General features: G+C 37.1%; 1 protein-coding gene across 1 annotated transcript in view; it reads right to left on the reverse strand.

The window, feature by feature from the left end:
* TMT1A (thiol methyltransferase 1A) overlaps window positions 1-13,195 on the reverse strand; it is a 46,012-nt gene extending 32,817 nt beyond the window's left edge. The window contains exon 1 of the mRNA XM_070454436.1: window positions 13,032-13,195. The gene's annotated coding sequence lies outside the window, so the exon portion shown is untranslated. The remainder of the gene's footprint in view (window positions 1-13,031) is intronic.
* Between the last annotated feature and the right edge of the window lie 4,641 nt (window positions 13,196-17,836).

The raw sequence follows: 17,836 nt of genomic DNA on the forward strand, positions 1-17,836 counted from the left end.
TCAGATGTATTAAAACTTGGGACAATACTTTAGTCTACCTGGCCAAGGTGTTTTTTCCTGTTAGTACTTTAGTCTACTGCTTCCAATATTCTGTTTTTCCTTTTTACCAACCCTACTGCTCACAGGTTATAGGTGAAATAGAGCCTCCATTCAGTGTCATGTTCTTTCGCCCAGACTTGCATATCCTGACCTTTGAAACTTGACTTCCAATTGCTGTCTATTTGACAAGGCGAGGTGTAAAGAGGTGAGGGTAAAGAGTGCTCCAAAACCACAAATCCCTACAGAGGCTCACACCTCTTTTATATTCGTAGGATTTGACTAGGCTTGCAGCTTATCAATCATAGCTTCTGGGACAACTCGTGACTTTCTTGACCAGACAACTCCTGAAAACAGTGCCTGGGGCCTTGAATTTTCTGCGGGTTCACCACCCTTCCTTTTCCTCACCCTGCAGCAGAGGCAGATCTTCACATGTTAACATCATATCATCAATGTAATGGGTCCATTTTGCTGGTGTGGAAACAGGAACAAATCTTGCACTACAGTTCTACAACATATTGTAGGGCTGTGCACGTAGCCTTGGGGAGTTACTTGAAAGGTACACTATTATCCCTCCACATGAAGGCAGATTGATCTTAGTTATCAGAAACCCGGTACTTGTTAAGAGTCTTCCCCATGAATCTTGTTAAAGATGAAGCATGTTTGCAGGGACACTTTTTTGAAAGCATCAGGGTAAAACTGTAATGATCTGTAAATGACAAAAGACTTAAAAAATGGCCATGGTTAAGGATCTGATGAGGGTTCATTGATATAGTGCAATTCACAAGAAAATTTAGTTATTTCTGTGACATACATTTAAAATTTATGATTGATAATATTATACCAGGACATAGTAGATTTCTAGAAATTTCATACAAATATACCCTTAGAGTGTTTACCATCACTAGTTATTCAACAATGCCTCCCCTGTCTTAGGTGGCCATGAGATGAATAGATCTCCACACCCACTGCCAGAATCATAAACGTTTAAATAGAGCTCTTCACTGGGATCTGTCACCTCCACAGTTCAGATGGTCTCAGCAGCACCTTTCTCTCTCGAGGAAACAGCTTCCACTGGGAACAGGGGAAAACAGACATTCCTGGGACAGTTGAGGGGGTGAGGAGCCTCTGATTGCTCAAGTCCAGCTCATCTGTCAGTCACTGATCATGTCCTCTTGAAGACCTTCTCTAACATAGTCTGTGTCCTTTTTTTGGTCAGTTTATCCAAAAGTTTATGTCTTTTATTGGTCTTTTCATAAAATTAGCTTTTAGTTTTGTTAATTTTTCTCTAGTCTTTGTTTTCTGTTTCATTATTTTCTGAACTTTAGTATTTTTTTCTTCTATTTACATCACATTTAATTTGATCATCTTTCAGTTCTGAAGTTGAAAGCCTTGATAATTGATATTAACCCCTTTTCCTCTTCTATGAGTGTTTGAAGCTGTAAATTTTTTTTTTAATTTTTATTATAGTACTATTTTAGGTGGATGCACAAAATTTGATGTATTGTCTTTTCATTTTCATTCAACTTAAAATATTTTCTAATTTTCCTTGTGTGTGTGTGTGTTTTTTTTTCCCTTGACCCTGTGGATTATTTAGAAGTTGCTTAATTATTTGGGCTTTCATAGGTATCTACATATATTGATTTCTAATTTATCAATAATTATATTGTCACAGAACATACTATGTGGGCTTCAGTCTTTTGAAGTCTATTGAAATTTGCTTTATCACCCAGAATATATTCTTTCTTAGAAAATGGTCCAGGTTCATTGAAAAGAATGTGTATTCTGAAGTCGTCAGGTGTAATGTTCTATAAATGTCAGTTAACTTAAGGTAGTTGAAAGTGTCATTCAGATCTTCTGTATTATTAATTTTTTTAGTTGCTCTATCAGTTATAGTGAAAGATGTATTGCATGCTCAGTCACTTAGTTGTGTCTGACTCTTTGTGACCCCATGGACTGCAGTACCCCAGGCTCCTGTGTTCCTGGGATTTTCCAGGCAAGAATACTGAAATGCATTGGTTGTCATTTCTTCCTCCAAGGGATCTTCCTGACCCAGGGATTAAACCTGTGTCTCTTGTGTCTCCTTGCATTGGCAGGCATATCCTTTACCACTGAGCCACCTGGGAAGCCCTACAATTATGACTGTGAATTTGTTTCTCCCTTTAGTTACTTTAATTTTTGCTTCATGTATTTTGAGATTCCATTATTAGGCATAAATGCATATATAATAGTCATAGCTGCCTGATATATTTCCTTTTTATGAATATGAAGTGTCCCTCTTTAGTGTTTGTTTTTGTTCTAAAGTCTATTTTGTGTGATATGTATGCAGCCACTCCTTATTCTTTCTTATGTTTCTTTCCTCTTTCCAACTTTACGTTTTTATCTATATGTATCTTTATATTTTAAATGCACCTTACGGACATCTTTGGGCTTCCCTGCCTGTAATGCAAGAGACCCGGGTTTGATCCATGGGTTGGGAAGATCCCCTGGATAAGGGATTGGCTACTTACTCCAGTATTCTTGCCTGGAGATCACTTGGTTCTTGTTTTTTACCTAGTTTGGTAATCATTGCCTTAAAACTTTTTTAATACATTAACTTGTGGTAAAATAGACATAATATGAAATGTACCATCTTAACCATTTTTAAGTATTCAGTTCAGCAACAGTAAGTACATACATATTGTTGTGCTTCTGTAACTACCTTCCATCCACAGATTCTTTTCATCATGTAAAACTCTACCAATTAAGCAATAACTCTCCATTTCTCCCCTTTCCCCAGCATCTGATAACCACCATTCTTTTTGTCTGTGAATTTGACTACTCTCAATGCCTCATATGATTGGAATCATACAATATTTGTCCTTTTGTGACTGCCTTATTTTTGTTAATATAGTGTCCTCAGGGTGCATCCATGTTGTAGTAAGTGACACAATATCTTTCTTTTTTAAGGCTGAATAATGCTCTGTTGTACATGTATACCATTCTGTTGATGGACACTTAGGTTGCTTCTACATTTTGGCTACTATGAGTAATACTGCCATGTACATGATTATTCAAATATTTCTTCAAGAGCCTGCTTCCAATTCTTTTGTTATATGCCCAGGAGTAGAACTGCTGAATCATAGGTGATTCATTTTAAAATTTTCATTATACTATTTTCCATAGCAGTTGCACCATTTTACATTTTTTACCAACAGTGCACAAGGGTTGTCTACATCCTAATAAATACTTGCTCTTTTTTTTTTTTTAAATAGTTGTATTTGCTTCTAAGATTGGGATAAGGCAAAGCTCTCCACACTTACCACTTCTAGTCAGCATTGTGCTGGAAGTCCTAGACAGTAAAAAAAAAAAAGCAAGAAAAAGAAATAAAAGTCATATGGAAAGAAAAATGTAAAGCAGTTGTTATTCACAGACGTGATTGTGTATGTGGAAAATCCTAAGGAATTTACAGAAAACCTACTAAAGTTATTCAGAGAGTTTATTAGCAAGGTGATGAGATACACAGTTAACAGGTAAGACTAATAATGTCAATTGGAACAATTGGAAATTGAAATTTAAGTAAATTAAATTTAAATTGTCATGTAAATAGTGTCAAAGACATTAAATAATTGGAGATAAACTTAGCAAAAAAGTGTATACAATAACAACCACAAAAGACTGCTGAGAGAAATTAAAGACTAGAAATGGAAAAATATACCAGGTTTATGAATCAAAAGATTCAATATGATTAAGATGTCAATTCTTCCCAAATTAATCTGTAACTTTAATTCAATTCTAGTAAATATCCCAGCAAGCTTTATGTAAAAATTAGGAGTTGTTTCTAAAATTTCTATTAAAATACATGTGTTTTTTTGCCATTCGTATGTCTTCCTTGGAGAAATGTCTGTTTAGTTCTTTGGCCCATTTTTTGATTGGGTCATTTATTTTTCTGGAATTGAGCTGCAGGAGTTGCTTTTATATTTTTGAGATTAATCCTTTGTCTGTTGCTTCATTTGCTATTATTTTCTCCCAATCTGAGGGCTGTCTTTTCACCTTGCTTATAGTTTCCTTTGTTGTGCAAAAGCTTTTAAGTTTCATTAGGTCCCATTTGTTTATTTTTGCTTTTGTTTCTAAAATTCTGGGAAGTGGGTCATAGAGGATCCTGCTGTGATTTATGTCAGAGAGTGTTTTGCCTATGTTCTGTTCTAGGAGTTTTATAGTTTCTGGTCTTACATTTAGAACTTTAATCCATTTTGAGTTTATTTTTGTGTATGGTGTTAGAAAGTGTTCTAGTTTCATTCTTTTACAGGTGGTTGACCAGTTTTCCCAGCACCACTTGTTAAAGAGGTTGTCTTTTTTCCATTGTATATCCTTGCCTCCTTTGTCGAAGATAAGGTGACCATAGGTTCGTGAATTTATCTCTGGGCTTTCTATTCTGTTCCATTGATCTATATTTCTGTCTTTGTGCCAGTACCATACTGTCTTGATGACTGTGGCTTTGTAGTAGAGTCTGAAGTCAGGCAGGTTGATTCCTCCAGTTCCATTCTTCTTTCTCAAGATTACTTTGGCTATTCGAGGGTTTTTGTATTTCCATACAAATTGTGAAATTATTTGTTCTAGTTCTGTGAAAAATACCGTTGGTAGTTTGATAGGGATTGCATTGAATCTATAGATTGCTTTAGGTAGTATAGCCATTTTGACAATATTGATTCTTCCAATCCATGAACACGGTATATTTCTCCATCTGTTTGTGTCCTCTTTGATTTCTTTTGTCAGTGTTTTATAGTTTTCTATGTATAGGTCTTTTGTTTCTTTAGGTAGATATACTCCTAAGTATTTTATTCTTTTTGTTGCAATGGTGAATGGTATTGTTTCCTTAATTTCTCTTTCTGTTTTCTCATTGTTAGTGTATAGGAATGCAAGAGATTTCTGTGTGTTAATTTTATATCCTGCAACTTTACTGTATTCATTGATTAGCTCTAGTAATTTTCTGGTAGAGTCTTTAGGGTTTTCTATGTAGAGGATCATGTCATCTGCAAACAGTGAGAGTTTCACTTCTTCTTTTCCTATCTGGATTCCTTTTACTTCTTTTTCTGCCCTGATTGCTGTGGCCAACACTTCCAAAACTATGTTGAATAGTAGTGGTGAGAGTGGGCACCCTTGTCTTGTTCCTGATTTCAGGGGAAATGCTTTCAGTTTTTCACCATTGAGGGTGATGCTTGCTGTGGGTTTGTCATATATAGCTTTTATTATAAGGGAACCCTCTTACACTGTTGGTGGGAATGCAAATTAGTACAGCCACTATGGAAAACAGTGTGGAGATTTCTTAAAAAGCTGGAAATAGAACTGCCATATGACCCAGCAATCCCACTTCTAGGCATACACACTGAGGAAACCAGATCCGAAAGAGACACGTGCACCCCAGTGTTCATCGCAGCACTGTTTATAATAGCCAGGACATGGAAGCAACCTAGATGCCCATCAGCAGACGAGTGGATGAGGAAGCTGTGGTACATATACACCATGGAATATTACTCAGCCATTAAAAAGAATTCATTTGAATCAGTTCTAATGAGATGGATGAAACTGGAGCCCATTATACAGAGTGAAGTAAGCCAGAAAGATAAAGACCATTACAGTATACTAACACATATATATGGAATTTAGAAAGATGGTAACAATAACCCTATATGCAAAAAAAGAAAAAGAGACTCAGATGTATAGAACAGATTTGTGGACTCTGTGGGAGAAGGCGAGGGTGGGATGTTTCAAGAGAACAGCATCGAAACATGTATATCTGGGGTGAAACAGATTACCAGCCCAGGTTGGATGCATGAGACAAGTGCTCGTGCCTGGTGCACTGGGAAGACCCAGAGGGATCGGGTGGAGAGGGAGGTGGGAGGGAGGACCAGAATGGGGAATACATGTAAATCCATGGCTAATTCATTTCAGTGTATGACAAAAACCACTGCAATGTTGTAAAGTAATTAGCCTCCAACTAATAAAAATAAAAAAAAAATAATAAAAAAAAATAAAAAATAAAAATCAGGAAATAAAAAAAAAATGAAAAAAAAAATAAATGGAAAAAAAAAAGAAAACAGAAAAAAATAAAAAATAAAATTTCTATTAAAATACAAAGGATGTAGAGTAGCCAAAATAATTTTGAAAGAGAAAAATAAAGCTAGAGGGCTTAAACTATGTTACAAAAAGAGTTACAATTATGAAGACAATGTGTTTTTTGTGTAAATATAAATATATCAATAACTAGAATAGAGTCCAGAATTAGACCCATCATATACAGTCAATTGATTTTTGAGCAAAATGCCAAGGTAATTTGATGAAGAAAAGGGTAATCTTTTAAAGAATGACAGGAACAACTGAATATCCTTATATAGAAAACTAAACTGCAGCCTTTACCTCATTTATACAAAAACTCAGAGTTGATCATAGACCTAAATATAAAAGCAAAAACTTAAAACTTCTTAAAAAAAAATCCATATGACTTTCTTTTAGGTAAAAATTTTTAGGATAGATATAAAAAGTACAAATCATACATATAAGCTGTGTATTATATATAAATATGGTGTATATATATGTGTGTTATGTAAATGACATTAAGCATATCACATATATAATGAGTTGTAGTTTATTAAAATTGAAAATCTCTGCTCTTTGAAAAGACACTTAAAACTAAAAGGCAAACCACTGAATGGAAGAAAATATCTTTTATATCTGACAAAGGACTTATATTCAATATCTAAAAAGAACTCTTAATTCAGTAACAAGACAGCCTAAAATAAATGAGTAGAAGATTTAAATAACAAACTTGTTTTGGCTAATAATAATCTTCAACATCATTAATCATCAGAGAAATGCATATTCAACCCACAAATGGATAACACCACACACCTAATTGAATGGCTAAAATTTTGAAGACTAACAATACCAAATGTTAGCATGAGTGTATTGGGTTGGCCAAAAAATTTATTAACTTTTCCCATGTTACAGAAACACCCAAGCAACCTTTTTGGCCAAACCAATGCAACTGGAATGCTCATACATTAACTGGTGGGAATGTAAATGGTATAATAACTTTGGAAAATTGCCTGTTACTAATAAAGTTAAGCATACACTTAACTGTATTAGCCCTTAGCAATTTCACTCCTGGGTATTTGCACAAGAGAAAGGAAAATTATGTGCACATGATGTATATAAATGTTCATAGCAGGTTTATATATAAAAGTCCCAAACTTGGAACACCGCTAATGTCCATCAATACTAAATGGAAAAACAAATTGTGTCATATTCACATTTGCCTCTTTTCAGCAGTGAAAGGAAAGAACTACTGGAATGTGAAAGAACATGGAAGAGTCTTAGAAAGGTCATATTAAGTGAAAGAAGCCAGCCTCAAAAGAGTATGCATTAATGACTTCACTAATATGAAATGCTCGAAAGGACATATAGAATATATCATGATAGAAAACTGATCAAGGTGGGATTTAATGGCAAGGGGAACAAGGGAACTTTTTGAGCTGAGGAAAATATTCTATGTCTTGATTATGAGGATGGTTACATAGGTGTATACATTTTTCAAGTCATATTGTACACTTAAAATGTGTACATGTTGTTTATAAATGATATCTCAATTGAGTTGATAACAATTATATCTTAGTTAAAAGGAAACAATAAACCCTAAAATCAGATGCAAATGGAAGTAAATATTATTCATGGATAAAATTACTACACAGAAAATTACTTAATTCATGTAACTTTCAATATAGTACTCTGTCCTCACAGTGGGATATATTCTAAGAATGAAAAAAGAGATACAGTGATGTCTTGAATTTTACCAAGTAGGTGTCTACTGGTATAGATTTCAGTGTAGTGATTATGAAACTATTTTGTGTGTGTTACAGAGAAAATTAGTAAATTATGTTGTGGGTAATTATTGCAAAAGAAGGGAGGTGCAAATATGAACTGGGGAAAGGTACTGAGTAACACTTTGGTGTTGGATTTAAATTGGAAATATGAAGTATTAGTCACTCAGTGGTGTCCGAATCTTTGCAACCCCATGGATTATAGCCCACCAGGCTCCTCTGTCCGTGGGATTCTCCAGGCAAGAATACTGGAGTAGGTAGCCATTCCCTCCTTGAGGGAATCCTCCTGACCCAGGGATGGAATCCAGGTCTTCTGCATTGCAGGCAGATTCTTTACCGTCTGAGCCACCAAGGTAGTCCAACCAGGATGAAGTCACGCCTTAAAAAATGTATTTCTTATTTCTCTCCACTTAACCTAGAGTTAATGACAACTCAGTAGCAGTGACTATTCCTTATTCTTGTTTTTTTTTTTTTCCATTTATTTTCATTAGTTGGAGGCTAATTACTTTACAACATTGCAGTGGTTTTTGTCATACATTGAAATGAATTAGCGATGGATTTACATGTATTCCCCATCCCGGTCCCCCCTCCCACCTCCCTCTCCACCCCATCCCTCTGGGTCTTCCCAGTGCACCAGGCCCAAGCACTTGTCTCATGCATCCAACCTGGGCTGGTGATCTGTTTCACCCTAGATAATATACGTTTCGATGCTGTTTTCTTGAAACATCCCACCCTCGCCTTCTCCCACAGAGTCCACAAGTCTGTTCTATACATCTGAGTCTCTTTTTCTGTTTTGCATATAGCATTATCGTATACACCATGGAATATTACTCATCCATTAAAAAGAATTCATTTGAATCAGTTCTAATGAGATGGATGAAACTGGAGCCCATTATACAGAGCGAAGTAAGCCAGAAAGATAAAGACCATTACAGTATACTAACACATATATATGGAATTTAGAAAGATGGTAACGATAACCCTATTCTTGGTTTTTAAAACCATTTCCCATTAAAAGAAATTAGGGTTCCTTGGAGAATTGAGTGGTTTTTAGATATGAGTCAGGAAAACTAAAAGTTTAGTCTAGAACATCTTGTTGTGCTAGAAAGGAAGTGCTTAAAAGCTAATGGAGGAATGTCAGAAGAACATAGAAGCCACCTTGAATTTCATTGGCCAAATTTGCAACAGTTTGGGCACCAAAAGAATAATGGTGGTAACTGGATTACACACTAAATTCTAGAAAGAAGCCTATGATCCATTGTGATGTTGAAAAAAAGGAGGAGAGAGAGGAAGAAAGCTCTTCTGCAAAAAAATATTTGCTAACAAATATAAAAAGAATGAGAAATAAGCATTTTGCAATCCTTAATGTAGTAGTTGATTTGAGCAGGGAACTTCAACTAAAACCATTGAATGTAAATTTCTTGAGGAAAAGGATATTCATATGATCTCCAAGTATCCTCTCAAAGGTTATTAATTAATTATGAAAGAGAAAGCATATCTTTGCAATAAGAAAATATGGCAAATATCACTTTATTCAAGATAAAAGTGATAAGATGACCAAACAGCATCACCTATAATGGGACAAACTGACATTGTATGTTTTGATGAAATACAGTAGAAGTATATTATTTATATCATAAACGTAGTAATCCACATCTGTGCCCCAACCACCAATGCTGAAGAAACTGATCAGTTTTATGAAGACCTAAAAGACCTCCTAGAACTAACATCAAAAAAGAAAAAGAAAAAGAAAAAGTCCTATTCATCATAGGGCGTTGGAGTACAAAAGTAGGAAGTCAGGAGATAGTTGGAGTAACAGGCAAGTTTGGCCTTGGAGTAAAGAATGAAACAGGGCAAACGCTAACAGAGTTTTGCCAAGAGAACGCACTGGTCATAGCAAGCACCCTCTTCCAACAACACAAGAGAAGACTCTACACATGGATCTCACTAGATAGTCAATACCAAAATCAGATGGTTTATATTCTTTGCAGCTGAAGATGGAGAAGCTCTATACAGTGAGCAAAAACAAGACTGGGAGCTGACTGTGGCTCAGATCATGAACTCCTTATTGCCAAATTCAGACTGAAATTGAATAAAGTAGGGAAAACCACTAGAACCATTCAGGTATGATCTAAATCAAATCCCTTACAATTATACAGTGCAAGTGACAAATAGATTCAAGGGATTTTAGATGTGACAGAGTGCCTGAAGAACTATGGACAGAGGTTTGTGACACTGTACAGGAGGTGATGATCAAAACCATCCCCAAGAAAAAGAAATGCAAAAAGGCAGAACGGTTGTCTAAGGAGGCCTTACAAATAGCTGAGAAAAGCAAAAGGCAAAAGAGAAAAGGAAAGATATACCCATCTGAATGCAGAGTTCCAAAGAATAGCAAGGAGAGATAAGAAAGTCTTCCTAAGTGATCAATGCAAAGAAATAGAGGGAAACAACAGAATGGGAAAGACTAGAGATCTCTTCAAGAAAATTGGAGATATCAAGGGAACATTTCACACAAGGATTGTCACGATAAAGGACAGAAATGGTAAGGACCAAACAGAAGCAGAAGAGATTAAGAGGTGGCAAGATAACCATGATGGTATGAGCACTCACCTAGAGCCACACATCTTGGAGTGCAAAGTCAAGTGGGCCTTAGGAAGCATCACTACGAACAAAGCTAGTGGAAGTGATGGAATTCCAGCTGAGCTATTTCAAATCCTAAAAGATGATGCTGTGAAAGTGCTGCACTCAATATGCCAGCAAATTTGGAAAACTCAACAGTGGCCACAGGACTGGAAAAGGTCAGTTTTCATTCCAATCCCAAAGAAGGGCAATGCCAAAGAATATTCAAACTACCACACAATTGCACTCATTTCACATTCTAGCAAAGTAATACTCAAAATTCTCCAAGCCAAGCTTCAACGGCACATGAACTGAAAACTTCCAGATATTTGAGCTGGATTTAGAAAAGGTGGAGGAACCAGAGATCAAATTGCCAACATCCAATGGATCATAGAAAAAGTAAGAGAATTGCAGAAAAAAATATCTATTTCTGCTTCATTGACTATGTCTAAGTCTTTGACTGTGTGGATCACAACAAACTGTGGAAAATTCTTGAAGAGATGAGAATACCAGGCCACCTACCCTGCCTCCTGAGAAACCTGTATGCAGGTGAAAAAGCAACAGTTAGGACACTGTGTGGAACAGTTGACTAGTTCAGGATTGAGAAAGGAGTACAGCAGGCTGTATATTGTTACCCTGTTTAGTTAATTATTATACAGAGTACATCATGCGAAATGCTGGACTGGATGAGTTACAAGCTGGAATCAAGATTGCCGGGAGAAATATCAACAACCTCAGATATGCAGATGATACTGATCAAATGGCAGAAAGCAAAGAGGAACTAAAGAGCCTCTTGGTGAGGGTGAAGAAGGAGAGTGACAAAGCTGGTTTAAAACTCAAAAAAACTAAGATCATGGCATTCAGTCCCATCATTTCATGGCAGATAGGGGAATAGGTGGAAGCAATGACAGATTTCCTCTCCTTGGACTCTAAAATCATCACAGATGGTGACTGCAGCCATGAAATTAGAAGATGACTGCTTCCTGGCAGGAAAGCTATGACAAACCTGGATAGTGTGTTAAAAAGCAAAGACATCTCTTTGCTGACAAAGGTCCTATAGTCAAGGCCATGGTCTTTCCAGTAGTCACGTACGGATGTGAGAGCTGGACCAATAAGAAGGCAGTGTTGAAGAATCGATGCTTGAGAACTGTGGTGCTGGAGAAGGCTTTGAGAGTCTCTTGGACAGCAAGGAGATCAAACTAGTCAGCCTTAAAGGAAATCAACCCTGAATACTCTTTGAAGGATTGATGCTGAAGCTCCAACACTTTGGCAACCTGATGGGAACAGCTGACTCATTGGAAAAGACTCTAATGCTGGGAAGGATTGAAGGCAGAAGAAGAGGGCGACATAGGATGACATTGTTGGGTGGCATCACCTGATTCAATGGATATGAACTTGGGCAAACTCTGGGAGATGGTGAGAGACAGGGAAGCCTTGTGTCCTGCAGTCTGTGGGGTGGTGAAGAGTCAGATACAACTTGGCAGCTGAACAACAACAACAGTACTTGTGAGAAAATCTTTACTCCGACTTATCATGAGGAATTCAGATAAATTCAAAATGCAGAGGATTCTTTTTTAAAATCAATGAAATATGTTTAAAATCCCATACTATCCTTAAATAATGTCAAAGGTTTAACAAAGTATTTTATTAAAATTCACAGTTTTAAAGCATTTTGTTTATTCAGAATAAGTCTATTTTGATTCTTTTTTCTTAATATATATATATTTTATTGAAGTATAGTTGACTTACAGTGTTTCAGGCTCACAGCAAAGTGATTCAGTTATACATATACACAAATATTATTTTTGAAATTATTTTCCATTATAGGTTATTACAAGATATTGACTGTAGTTCCCTGTGCTATACAGTAAACCTCTGTTGCTTGTTGCATATCTATTTTTAATTAGAAATCTAGCATTCTATTCATATTAAGTCAAACAAGTGGAATCAAAATGTTATAAAATTTTTAGTTAGGTTAAAATTTGTAAGTTTTCTGATGTATATTATACATACTATTTATAAGTATACAAAAACTTTGCTTGATAAAGGCTTGAGAAAGAAAAAAAGAGATGGAGAAATTGGAAAACATAAACTAAATGAAATGAGAGCACTGCATATGAAATAGAAAAAGTGAAATGAGCTAGATAAAAGATCATCATATAGTCTAGTTGTTTTTAAACATGGCTGCTCATTGGAAACATATCTGGAGCTTTGGAGAAAAAAATACCTGGACATCTGTATTTTTCAAAAGAAATTCCAAGATAAGTCTGATATGCATCTGTATTTTAAAAAGTGATTACATATTTTTCTATTAAATGGTAGTTTTGATGATATAGACTTCTATTATTTGTCCAATGACAAATCATGATATAATGGTATTGAGTAACAGGTGCATAATCAGAATAGTAAAAGATGTTTATCAGTTTTCACAATCAATAGCCAGACAGAAAATAAAAGATGATTACAACTGCAAGCCATAATGGGAACATGATTAACCTAACAATATAGAATAATACATACAATTTGGGGTGTTCAAGCAGAGTGATGTGGTAAGTGGAAGTGCATAGATGAACATGTTTTCATCCGCCCAGCTAGTCTATGTCTTTTGGTTGATACATTTAATCCATTTACATTTAAGGTAATTTTCAATGTGTACGATCCTGTTACCATTTTCTTAGTTGTTTTGAGTTTATTTTCTGTAGATCTTTTCCTTCTATTGTGTTTCTTGCCTAGAGAAGTTCCTTTAGCTTTTGTCATAATGCTGGTTTGGTGATGCTGAATTCTGTTAACTTTTGATTGTCTGGAAAGCTTTAAATTTCTCCATCAAATCTGAATGAGAATATTTCTAGGTAGAATATTCTTGGTTGTAGGTTCTTCCTTTTCATCACTTTAAATATATTGTGCCATTCCTTTCTGGCTTATAGAGTTTCTGTTAAGAAATCAGCTGATAACCTGATGGGAGTTCCCTTGTATGTTGTTTTTCCCTTGTTGCTTTTACTATTTTATCTTTGTCTTTAATTTTTGTCAGTTGGATTACTATGTGTCTGAGTGTTTTCCTCCTTGGATTTATCTTGCCTGGGATTCTGCACTTCGTGGACTTTGGTTGACTACTTCCTTTCCCCTGTTCAGGAATTTTTGAGCTTTTATCTCTTCAAATATTTTTTCAGGTCCTTTCTTCTCCTTCTGAGACCTCTATAATGTGAATGTTGGTACATTTCATGTTGTCCCAGAGTTCTCTTAGGGAGAGAGAAGAATTTTTTAATTCTTTTTTCTATATTCTATTCTCTGGTAATGATTTCCACCATTCTGTCCTCCAGGTCATTTATCTGTTCTTCTGCCTCAGTTAGTCTTCTATTGATTCCTTCTAGAGTATTATTCATCTTTGCTTGTTCTTTAGTTCTTGTAGGTCTTTGGTAAACATTTCTTGCCTCTTCTCCATTGTTTTCTAGAGATCCTGGATCATCTTCACTATCATTATTCTGAATTCTTTTTCTGGAAGGTTATCTATCTCCATTTCATTTAGTTGTTTTTCTGGGGTTTTATCTTGTCCTTCCATCTGGGACATAACTTCTGTTTTTTCCTCCTGATTAACTTTCTGTAATGTGGTTTTTGTTCTAGCATCTGTGGCATTGTGGTTCTTCTTGCTTCTTCTGTCTGCCTTGGGATGGAGAAAGCTAAGAGCTTGTGTAAGCTTCCTAATGGGAAAGTGGAAGTCACTCAGTCATGTCCAACTCTTTGCAACCCCATGGACAATAAAGTCCATGGAATTCTCCAGGCCAGAATACTGGAGAGCATAGCCTTTCCCTTCTCCAGGTAATCTTCCCAACCCAGGGATCGAACCCAGGTCTCCCACATTGCAGATGGATTCTTTACCAGCTGAGCCACAAGGGAAGCCCAAGAATACTGGAGTGGGTAGCCTATCCCTTCTCCTGACTGAGGAATCGAACTGGAGTCTCCTGCATCGCAGGCAGATTCTTTACCAGTCCAGTTCTGTCGCTCAGTCGTGACCAACTCTTTGTGACCCCATGAACCACAGCACGCCAGGCTTCCCTGTCCATCACCAACTCCCGGGATTTACCCAAACTCATGTCCACTCTGTCGGTGATGCCATCCAACCATCTCATCCTCTGTCGTCCCCTTCTCCTCTCACTCTCAGTCTTTCCCAGCATCAGGGTCTTTTCCAGTGAGTCAGCTCTTCGCATCAGGTGGCCAAAGTATTGGAGTTCCAGCTTCAGCATCAGTCCTTCCAATGAACACCCAGGACTAATCTCCTTTAGGATGGACTGGTTGGATCTCCTTTCAGTCCAAGGGACTCTCAAGAGTCTTTCTCCAACACCACAGTTCACAGCTTCAATTCTTTGGCACTCAGCTTTCTTTATAGTCCAACTCTCACATCCATACATGACCACTGGAAAAACCATAGCATTGACTAGATGGACCTTTGTGGACAAAGTAATGTCTCTGCTTTTTTATATGCTGTCTAGGTTGGTCATAACTTTCCTTCCAAGGAGTAAGCATCTTTTAATTTCATGGCTGCAGTCACCATCTGCAGTGATTTTGGAGCCCAGAAAAATAAAGTCAGCCACTGTTTCCACTGTTTCCCCATCTATTTGCCATGAAGTGATGGGACCAGATGCCATGATCTTAGTGTTCTGAATGTTGAGCTTTAAGCCAACTTTTTCACTCTCCCCTTTCACTTTCATCAAGAGGCTCTTTAGTTCTTTTTTACTTTCTGCCATAAGGGTGGTGTCATTTGCATATCGGAGGTTATTGATATTTCTCCCAGCAATCTTAATTCCAGATTCTGCTTCCTCCAGCCCAGCGTTTCTCATGACGTACTCTGCATGTAAGTTAAATAAGTAGGGTGACAATATACAGCCTTGACGTACTCCTTTTCCAATTTCCATTGGAACTCCTGGTTCCAATGGAACCAGTCTGTTGTTTCATGTCCAGTTCTAACTGTTTCTTCCTGACCTGCATACAGATTTCTCAAGAGGCAGGTCAGGTGGTTTGGTATTCCCATCTCTTTCAGAATTTTCCACAGTTTGTTGTGATCCACACAGCCAAAGGCTTTGGCCTAGTCAGTAAAGCAGAAATAGATGTTTTCTGGAACTCTCTTGCTTTTTCAGTGATCCAGAGTATGTTGGCAATTTGATCTGTGGTTCCTTTGCCTTTTCTAAAACCAGCTTGAACATCTGGAAATTCACTGTTCACATATTGCTGAAGCCTGGCTTGGAGAATTTTGAGCATTACTTTGCTAGTGTGTGAGATGAGTGCAATTGTGCAGGTAGTTTGAGCATTCTTTGGCATTGCCTTTCTTTGGGATTAGAATGAAAACTGACCTTTTCCAGTCCTGTGGCCACTGCTGAGTTTTCCAAATTTGCTGGCATATTGAGTGCAGCACTTTCACAGCACCATCTTTTAGGATTTGAAATAGCTCAGCTGGAATTCCATCACTTCCACTAGCTTTGTCCATAGTTTGCTTCCTAAGGCCCACTTGACTTCACATTCCAGGATGTCTGGCTCTAGGTGAGTGATCACACCTTTGTGATTATCTGGGTCATGAAGATCTTTTTTGTACACAGATTCTTTACCTACCGACCCCCCCCCCCCAAAAAAAAAAAAACAAGAAAAAATAGAACTACCACCTGGTGGTTTAATTGCTAAGTCTTGTCCGACTCTTGCAACCCCATGGACTGTAGCCTGTTAGGCTCCTCTGTCCATGGGATTCTCTAGGCAAGAATACTAGAGTGGGTTGCCATTTCTTTCTCCAGAGGATCTTCCTGATCCAGGAATCAAACCAGGTCTCCTCCATTGCAGGCAGATTCTTTAGCAACTGAGCTATGAGAGAAGCCCCTTGTAATGGGAAGGACCAGGAAAAACTGGGTCTTGCTCTGGTGGGCAGAGCCTTGCTCAGTTTTTCTAGTAGTCATGTATGGATGTGAGAGTTGGACTATAAAGAAAGCTGAGTGCCAAAGAATTGATGCTTTTGAACTGTGGTGTTGGAGAAGACTCTTGAGAGTCCCTTGGACTGCAAGGAGATCAAATGAGTCAATCCTAAGTGAAATCAGTCCTGAATACTCATTAAAAGGACTGATGCTGAAGGTGAAACTCCAGTACTTTGACCACCTGATGTAAAGCACTGACTCCTTAGAAAAGACTCTAATGCTGGGAAAGATTGAAGGCAGGAGGAGAGGGGGATGACATAGCGGATGAGATGGTTGGATGGCATCACCGACTGGATGGACATGAGTTTGAGCAAGCTCTGGAAGTTGGTGATGGACAGGGAGGCCTGGCGTGCTGCAGTCCATGAGGACACAAAGAGTCAGACATGACTGAGCAACTGAACTGAACTGCGGTTTTGCTCCCTTCCTGTTGTTTGGCCTGAAGCAACCCAGGCCTGGGGTCTGTGGGCTCTATGGTGAGGTTAATGGTGACCTCCAAGAGGGCTTAGGCCTAGGGGGATCTTCCAGGACTGCTGCTGCCAGTATCCCCATCCCTGTGGTGAGCCTGAATGCAGAGGATTCTATAAGATAGTTGACTTGGACTCTATCACTGTTATGAAAGACAAAAAAGAATATAAAATAAGGTCAGAGGAAACTATTTTAAATTAAAGGACACTGCAATGTGTGGAATTTGAATTATATCCTAGAGTAGGGCAGAGACTATAAAAACATTTTTAAGACAGGAAGATTGGAATATAGACCCTATATATTAGATGGTATTAATAAATCATTGTTAAATTTCATTGGTGGGATAATGGTATTGTGATTCTTATTCCTGGGAGATAATGTGTTCTAGTAATTGCTTTCAGATTGTTAAACCAAAAAAAAAAAAAAAAATAGTGTGTGTGGAGAGAGAAAAAATGAATATGCAAACAGGGCAAGAGTTTAATGTTTGGTGAATAAACGCGGACAGTCATAGTACTCATCTTTTGCCTTTTAGACTGAAAATTTTTAAAATAGCTGGGATAAAATAATGCTTAAGAAGAGTCTGTAAAAATCCTCCTTATAAATGAAATAGGCAGAACTTATGGTAGCTGCCTTTGCATGGTATGCCTATGTATGATTTTTTCTCTGCTTATTTTCTGTACTTCAGATTTTGATAGTATAATATGAGGATAGACTATTTTGGGAATTGGAAAAATAAAATTTATAATAGTATACTTTAATTTTTTAATTTTATAAAATATTTTATTTGCTGCGCCACACAGCTTGTGGGATCTTAGTTCCCTGGTAGGGATTGAATCCAGACCATAGCAGTGATGGCACCAAGTCCTAACCACTGAACCACCAGGGAACTGCCGTATTTTATAGTTTTTAAAG

Source organism: Odocoileus virginianus, chromosome 24 (assembly GCF_023699985.2).
Source record: "Odocoileus virginianus isolate 20LAN1187 ecotype Illinois chromosome 24, Ovbor_1.2, whole genome shotgun sequence".
In the NCBI taxonomy this organism is placed as follows: Eukaryota; Metazoa; Chordata; class Mammalia; order Artiodactyla; family Cervidae; genus Odocoileus; species Odocoileus virginianus.